Below are 7843 nucleotides of genomic sequence, written 5' to 3'. Positions count from 1 at the left end.
GTTGAAAATAGAGATAGCTGTCATTTTTTTGTGCTTGTGACATTGCTTATGATTTGCCTCGAGAGCCTTTTCTGTCTGGCGGTTTTGACTAGTGGTCCTAACAAAATTGGGACACTTGGGCCTACTCAAATTGTTTAGTGGAGTTTTCGCTTTAGAGATTTCAAGGTCAGAAGATTTAACGAGTTGACAAGTGCAAAGTCGGTGCCAAGGCCCCTCAAATCGAGTCCTTGGATTTGCTACTCAGCCTGAGAGCTTTTCTGTTTCTAGAGTTTAATATCATGGTAATTTGTCAAAATTGTGATGAGAAGTTTTGTTTAATAATCATAAAAAAATTGAATTTTCTACAGCAGACCACAACAGAAGCTATCAACACCAACTTTGCATTGGTTTATTTTGACAACCCTCAAGTGGGGTCTGCTCTAGAACTTTCCTTCATAAGTCGCGAACTTGAAACATCCTTTATTGCTCTTACGATTTCACCTGAAAAAGCCCTTGAATAGCTTTAAGATTAGCAGTTCAGCTAGCAACTTTCAACATGTTACGACGACGCTTACGATCTTTAATATAGCGTAGCATAATTGAAGCAACAATCAATGTTTGAATGAGCATAAGCAAATATCTACCCTTCCTGTCAGCTGGCTTGGTATCTATATTAGTTAGAACAAACTAACACTAGGGAGTAATGACAAATCTCAAAGAAAACTGACACAAAGTCGAAAAGTAACGACACTAGCACCAAAGCCACAAAAGTCCGGTCGGCTCTGTTCAGAGCTTGAAGAAAACCTAAGGCGTCCTATTGGCAAACACCCAAAAAACCTCCCCTGTCTCCTTAGCTGTGCTACAATTTTCTAAACCCGCCTTTGCACAAAAAGACCGCTGACTGAAATTTTGACACCTCGAATGCCTTGAGCGTATTGGGAGGAGCTCTGACTAAGGCCCGTTTTCAATACATTGGAAGCATAAAGCTTGTCATTACTCCCTAATGTTAGTTTCCTCAGATATTTGTAAAACGTGTAAAATATAGCTTTTTTCCCTAAAAACCCTGACATGAAAGCGAAATAGATTGTCACTTTTTCCTTTCTTGGTAGGATCCTCATCAAATTCCTGACAAGGACTTTGCCGAGAAGGACCAAAACATCGCTGTTAAAACATTGCAGCTGACAATCCGTTTTTCAGATTGCTTCAATATATATTTCCCAGTCAGCTTGGGCTCAACAAGTATTAATAATAATTATTTACTCAATTATCAAAATATGAAATAACAACAATGAGCTAGATTCAATTAAATGCGCTATATTTGATTAAATGCAAGCACACAAAACAAAGAAGGTTTACTGAATTCACTAGTATTGGTGATCAGAGGACGGAACTGGTGTTCTTTGATTGTCTGATGCTGCATTCATGAACTGGTTGTACAGATTGTTGCGCAAAGCAGAACCTTCCATTTCATCACTTTCGAAACTGGGGTTTGTTTGCCTATTGGGCCTCATATATCCGGTGTTCCAATCATCAAAACTAGCAATACATATGTTATGGAGTATGCAACAACACATAACTACTTCACTACATCTACTTATGTTAACTGAGAGGTCCTTATCAGAAATACTTCTCCATCTCAATTTTAAGAGTCCAAAAGCAATCTCAATCACAACTCGAGCCTTAGAACATGAAGTGTTGAACTTTTTGAAACTTCAATTTGAGCTTGCCAAGGGTTCTTTAAAGGGTGTCACCAAGGCAATTGGTGATGTTATACATGGGTAGCCTGAGTCACCAAGAATACAATATCCACTAAGAGGATAAAGTCTATTTTTAAACAATGGCGAATTCCGTAAAACTCTAGAATCATGTACAGATCCTGGATACCCAACAAAAATATCAAGAAATTTCTTTTCGTGGTCACACACGGCTTGAAGCTGAATGCTTAATCTTTTCTTTCTGTTAATATGCTCTTTCTGTATGTTCTGTGGTACATGGCAGCTAATGTGGCTTCCATCAATTGCTCCTATAGCGCATTAGAAAGCACTTGACTGAGCACATGCAGCAAAGCCTGCACCAATCTGGTCAAGCTGCTGCAAGCTAGTTGGCACTTTAATGACCGATTTAATTTTGAAAGTAAGATCTTCATTCTGCGGTGTACTATGTCACAAACAGATTGTCTAGCCATGCCACCAGCAAGGCCAACAACTCGATAGGATGCACCAGAAGCAATCCAGGCTAAAAATACAGTCCATTCTATTTCATCATTCCAGCCTTGGGATTTGTGACTCCCAGTTGTCTTCATTAACAAATGAAATGCAGGAAGGCTTATTCTAAAGTGCTCTTTGAACTGTTGAGGCTTGTCGAAGTATGTGAATATCTTTGGTGTATAGCCAATCATGGAGTATCTTAGTGATCTCTGAAAGAAAAATTTGCTTGTACAAGAAATACCATATTTTCAACCAATACCATCAATTTCCTTAAATCATTTTTATGATGATGTAAAAACATATCTCTACTAGATTAAACAAGGTCAAGTGTAGTAGACAACAGTATTAATGGTAAATAGTTTAACTTGACACAGTTCAAAAAAAATTTTGGTCAGAGAGCCTTAATACCAATATGTATTTAATACTAGGAATTCCTGTTGATTGAATTAAACTTACTGCTGATTAATTAAATTGTAAACATAAGATTTGAGTAATTGTAAATATATTTTTGATTTAGTTTCTTTATTTATAACTGTCAATATTTTTGTTTAATTTCAACTGTGCGTTTTGTATCATTGACACATCCAAAGTATCTCATGTAGATATTGGCCAAATAAACTGATTGATTGATAGATTCTAAGCAGCTAGAAATTGGTAAAACCATTAAGATTTTTCAACTTAAACTTCTGTAATTAATTTCTAAACAAAAATGTCAGCATTAGCTTGTGCACTGTCTATTTAACCAAACATATATTGTTTCTATAGTTTTTTGATAGATTGATAGCACAAAAAGCATTATGGCCTAACCAGTCAATTTTATAGGTCTTAACTGTGATGATTAAAAATCACTTTTGATAAACGGTTTTATAATTTTTGCAGTTATATTCTCTCATGTAAGTACTTACATCCTTCTAGGTTTCAGACTTTTTCTTCTTTCTTTCTTTAACTTTGCAGAGTAGCCTACTTTCTTATACAACTTGTATTATTAATTATTATTATTGTATTATTATATTCCCTATTAAACGACTAGTCTTGAAACTCATCATTGCTTGGCTATACAGTTTCTGGGTAGAAAGGTAATTAGTTCATAGACAAGCTGAACAATCATATAGAGATAAAGTTAATTCACAAAAAAAATATTTAAAAACCCTCAATGGGACCTGAAGTCACAATTTTGTGGTATCTACAACAATCAGATTCTATTGTTATTCCATTACCAGCCCCATTGCAGCTGATTAGTGGTGGGCTTCACTGTTTCTTTGCTTGTGGGCATGTGGAGTATTGACTACCTTAGTAGACTCAGAACCAGAGGGTTTAAAGGTTAGATACTATAAACTGCCACCAATACAAGTACCATTGTCATAAGAGTTGTTAGTCCCAAACAATCAACCAACAAAAAGCAGTCAGCTCCTTTACAACTTCATGTAAGTTTAAACACTATTGTATATCCTGTTGGCAGCAGGCTGTACTCGGAATTTTATTCCTCCTGAGAATCGAAAATCCTACAGCTTAGGTTATTTTCATAATTAGCTTCCTAAAATATCTGTGGAAAATTAAAATAATTGGGTGCAATTTAGAGGAGAAACTAACTGCAAAAATAATACTAAAAGATATTTTGATTCTATTTTATTTTATTTATAATGTAATATGGATTAAATAAAGCTTTTTTATCATAAAACTATTTAAAATTGGGATGTTAGTGTTAGCTCTCAATGAAAATAAGAAGATTAAACTTACACTTTTCTTTATTTTGCTGGAAGAATGGTGATGTAGAGGATGGCTGTCTTTGGCTAAACATTTGGAAAGTATATTTCATTGTTTATAGCATAATGAATGGGCCATCAAGCCATGGGAATTTAGTGTAAATAATTGAATTGATACTGTGTATCATAGGCAAGAGCAAAAAGAAAGAAAGAAGTTGATGATTTATTATGTTTTCTTGGTTGAAATTAACAAATCCTCTGACAACACAGTTCCTTGCATTGATGGCATCAAGATGCATTAACCCCTAGAGTCGCCAGTTCTGAGTTGGCAGCACTAGGCAATGCCCTACAAGAGCACTAGTTTTCTATTAGCAAAAAAAAAATCAAACTAGTTTAAATGTATTTAACTCAAGACCTGAAAAGATTACAAACAGCTTACAATTCACCTTTTTTCAAGTTAGTTTGGATAATTAAATTGTATTCAACCTGCATATAACAGGTGAATAAAATTGACCCAGCCTAATTTTGTTCTTTAGTTCCTGTTAGGCTAATCAGTTTCTGACCAAAGAGAGTTCATTCAAAAAGAAAAAAGAAGATATTTTTGATAAAATAGCGAAAAATTTTAAGCTACAAAAATCAATGGCTTTTTCACAATAAAGGTAAAAGAGAGATTTGAAGACACAATATACTGGATGCATAGAAAGTTCTTATACTTGGAACACTCGGAGTTATTTCATTGTTTATAGCATAGTAAATAGGCTATCAAGCCATGGGAATTTAGTGTAAATAAGTAGATTGATACTGTGTATCATACACAGAAAGAAAGAAAGAAATTGATTATTTATTATGCTTTCTTGGTTGGTTGAAATTAACAAATCCTCTGGCAACACAGTTCTTTGCATTGGTGGCATCATGATACATTAACCCCCTAGAGCCACCACTTTTGAGTTGGCAGCACTAGCCAATACCCTACAAAAGCACTGGTTTTCTATTAGCAAAAAAAAATCAAACTAGTTTAAATGTCTCTAACACAAGATCTGAAAAGCTTACAATTTACCTTTTCTCAAGTTAGGATAGATAATCAAATTGTATTTAACCTCATTTTGTTAACCCAGCCTAATTTTGTGCTTTAGTTCCTGTTATTTTAATCAGTTTCTGTCCAAAGAGAGTTCATTCAAAAAGAAAAAGAGGATATTTTTAATAAAATAGCAAATATATTATGCTACAAAAATCAATGGCTTTTTCACAATAAAGGTAAAGGAGACTTGAAGACACACTATAGGCTACTGGATGCATAGAAAGATCTTATATCTTCTTTTCTATGACATTGTCTAAAGAATATCTATAGATACATGCATGACAGAATCCCTACATTATATATCTCAGTGAGAAACTGCAGAACTAACCAGTGCAATCAACCGACTGGAATTTGTTTGAATAAGTACTTGCAGTAGCAAAAAAAGTCTTGACAATTGGGCATCCATTATCTGTAAGAGAAAAAATTGCTCCTCCATCAGACGGAGCAAAAGAATGTTCAGTACTTCCATTCCCCTGCTACTTGAGTTTCCTTGTTTCTATTATTTTTCTTTGTTATTTATTGTTTCTGTTGCTTCTTCCCCTGCTACTTGAGTTGCTGTTGAGTAGGGATTTGAGCTTCAAAGAACAAATGACGAAAACAGCTTTCGGACTGGATTCAGAATTAACCCTGCATCTAGATGCAGCATTCTTTGTGAAATAAGCTCTCGGACACGGTCAGTAACAAATACTTGTCTGGCCACGTGTCACTTAAAACAGCCAAGATTAATTGCGATAATAACAACATTGGTCACGTGTAAAATAGCCTATATTATTGCTTTAATGCTATGTGAAGTTCTGACAAGGAAGAGGCTGGGACTTCGGGTCTGTTTGTAATTTTAGAGGTAAATACACCTTCAACAATTATTTCAGATCTGGGTAGCCTAGTACAATTTGTGTGGCCAGAAGTTTAATTGTAAGATTTCAAATTGTGGTTGTCATTTGCCTTTTTTTAGTCATTCCATTCAAGATGCTTTGGATATTTTTTTATTGTGATAAATTGTCTTAATGCTCTGAAAAGGGAAAACTATTTCAATTGCATAGGATAGGAAAATTTCGGTAGGCTAATTAATTCAAAGTCCTAAATTAGTCAGGGAAGTGTTTTTTTTTTTTTGCTAAAAAATCAACACGTTCTTTGAACTGCAATTATATAGCCCTGTTTTAGGTCCCCTTGAGCCAGTATCCAGTTACTGATTTTCATTTACACTAAATTTCACTTTTTCTGTTACCTATATATGTTTGCACCAGTTTTACCATGGGTAAAACTGGTTTACCATGGGTAAAACTGGTTTAAACAGTATTACTGGCTTTCAAATGAAGTGAATATACCACTTGACGCCTTTTTAATGCTGTTTACAAAAATAATAATTGCTTCTAACGCAAATTCAGATTTAAGCACTTTTTGACCTGTTAAAAATGACCTATATATGGTGTCATTACAAATCTGTAATAGTTTAGAAACAAATTTGGGCTATATATATATGCACACCGGGGGGGGGGTGTGTGTGGAAAGTATAGCATATATTAAAATACGTAAACTAACCATTGCTGGAATTTTTTTATGTATTTGTGCTGTTGCACTAGTGATTTCTCTTCTCATTAAAATTTGATGTGCACAAACACATAAAAAAAAACAGCAATGGTTAGTTTACATAGATAATATATGCTATGCTTTACCCCCACCTCCCTGATGTGCAAATATATAGCCCAATTTTGTTTCTAAACTATTACAGTTTTGTAATGACCCCATATATAGGTCATTTTTAAGAGGTCAGAGGTCAAAAAGTGCTTTAATCTGAAATTACAGTAGAAGCAATTATTATATTTGTAAAGAGCACAAAAATAAGCCTTCAAGTGGTATATTCACTTCATATGAAAGCCAGTAATACTGTTTGCACCAGTTTTACCCTCATTTCTTGTCAATATTACTAAGGGGTCATAGTTAAGCACTAGAGAAGTCATTGTTAAATAGCATGTGCTTGTGTATATATAGCTTTTTGATAGTTATTCTTCTCTGGTTATATAATGCTTGATGTGGTATAAGCCAAGAGAAGGACTGTAGACCTATAGAGGAAAACCTGTCAAAAAAAGATGATTCTTTGTAATTTACATAATAATTATAGCTAACACATTCTACATGCAGCCCTGCTCTACTTTAGCCCCAACCCTCCTAATATGGAAATCTATAGCTGAAATTACATATAGCTGATTTTTCATTGCTGTCCCACAAACAATATGTATTTTATTAAGACAAATAAATTTTTAAACAGGTATCAACAAAACTTCATCAGGGATTGTATTTACTTAAGGTACAATCAGCAATATGAATGCTTAGTTTTGTGATATTCTAGTCTTGAAATAATAAAAAAAGAGAAATTATATGTTCTATTTGTTTTCCACAAGCCCATTTGAGAAAAATCATTTGTGACAACATTATACCCATGGGTGGCTCAGAATCTCTCTAAAATGCTTTAAACAGAAGGAATTTTAAAAACAATTATACTCATCAGCAAGAACAATATTAACACTAATACTAAACTTGGCACTTTTTAAGACAATTTTTAGCAAAGCAAATGCAAACCTTTAATGGTGTACTATGTCATCTAAAAAAAACATTAAAATGTGTCAGATGAATTTTGATGTAAGATGCCTCAAATACTTTTAGTTGAATCAGTGAAATGAAGGGCCAGGTATTCCTTTATATTTTATAAAACATGTAAAAAGAAAAACAGTTCAAATTTTTTCACAAAAGAAGAAGCTTGATGTAAGAAAATGAATGTATTTTTAACAGAAAGCAACTGACATCAATGAAATCAAATAAAACAAAAATTCATGGAGAATAAATAATATAAGCCACATATTTTACCTATAATGAGGTGG

The 7843-nt window shown here is 33.8% G+C and overlaps 1 long non-coding RNA gene across 1 annotated transcript; it reads right to left on the bottom strand.

Annotated features, from left to right (window-relative positions):
- Positions 1-1219: 1219 nt before the first annotated feature.
- LOC136035038 (uncharacterized) lies at positions 1220-5573 on the bottom strand. The gene is made up of 2 exons (XR_010619316.1): positions 5296-5573; positions 1220-2395 (listed from the first exon to the last, which is right to left on the bottom strand). It is a non-coding gene; the product is annotated as an uncharacterized LOC136035038 (long non-coding RNA).
- Positions 5574-7843: the final 2270 nt, after the last annotated feature.

Source organism: Artemia franciscana, chromosome 13, assembly GCF_032884065.1.
Source record: "Artemia franciscana chromosome 13, ASM3288406v1, whole genome shotgun sequence".
Lineage (NCBI taxonomy): Eukaryota > Metazoa > Arthropoda > Branchiopoda > Anostraca > Artemiidae > Artemia > Artemia franciscana.
Note: the sequence above shows the minus strand (reverse complement) of the source record. Positions and strands in the feature narration are given on the sequence as shown.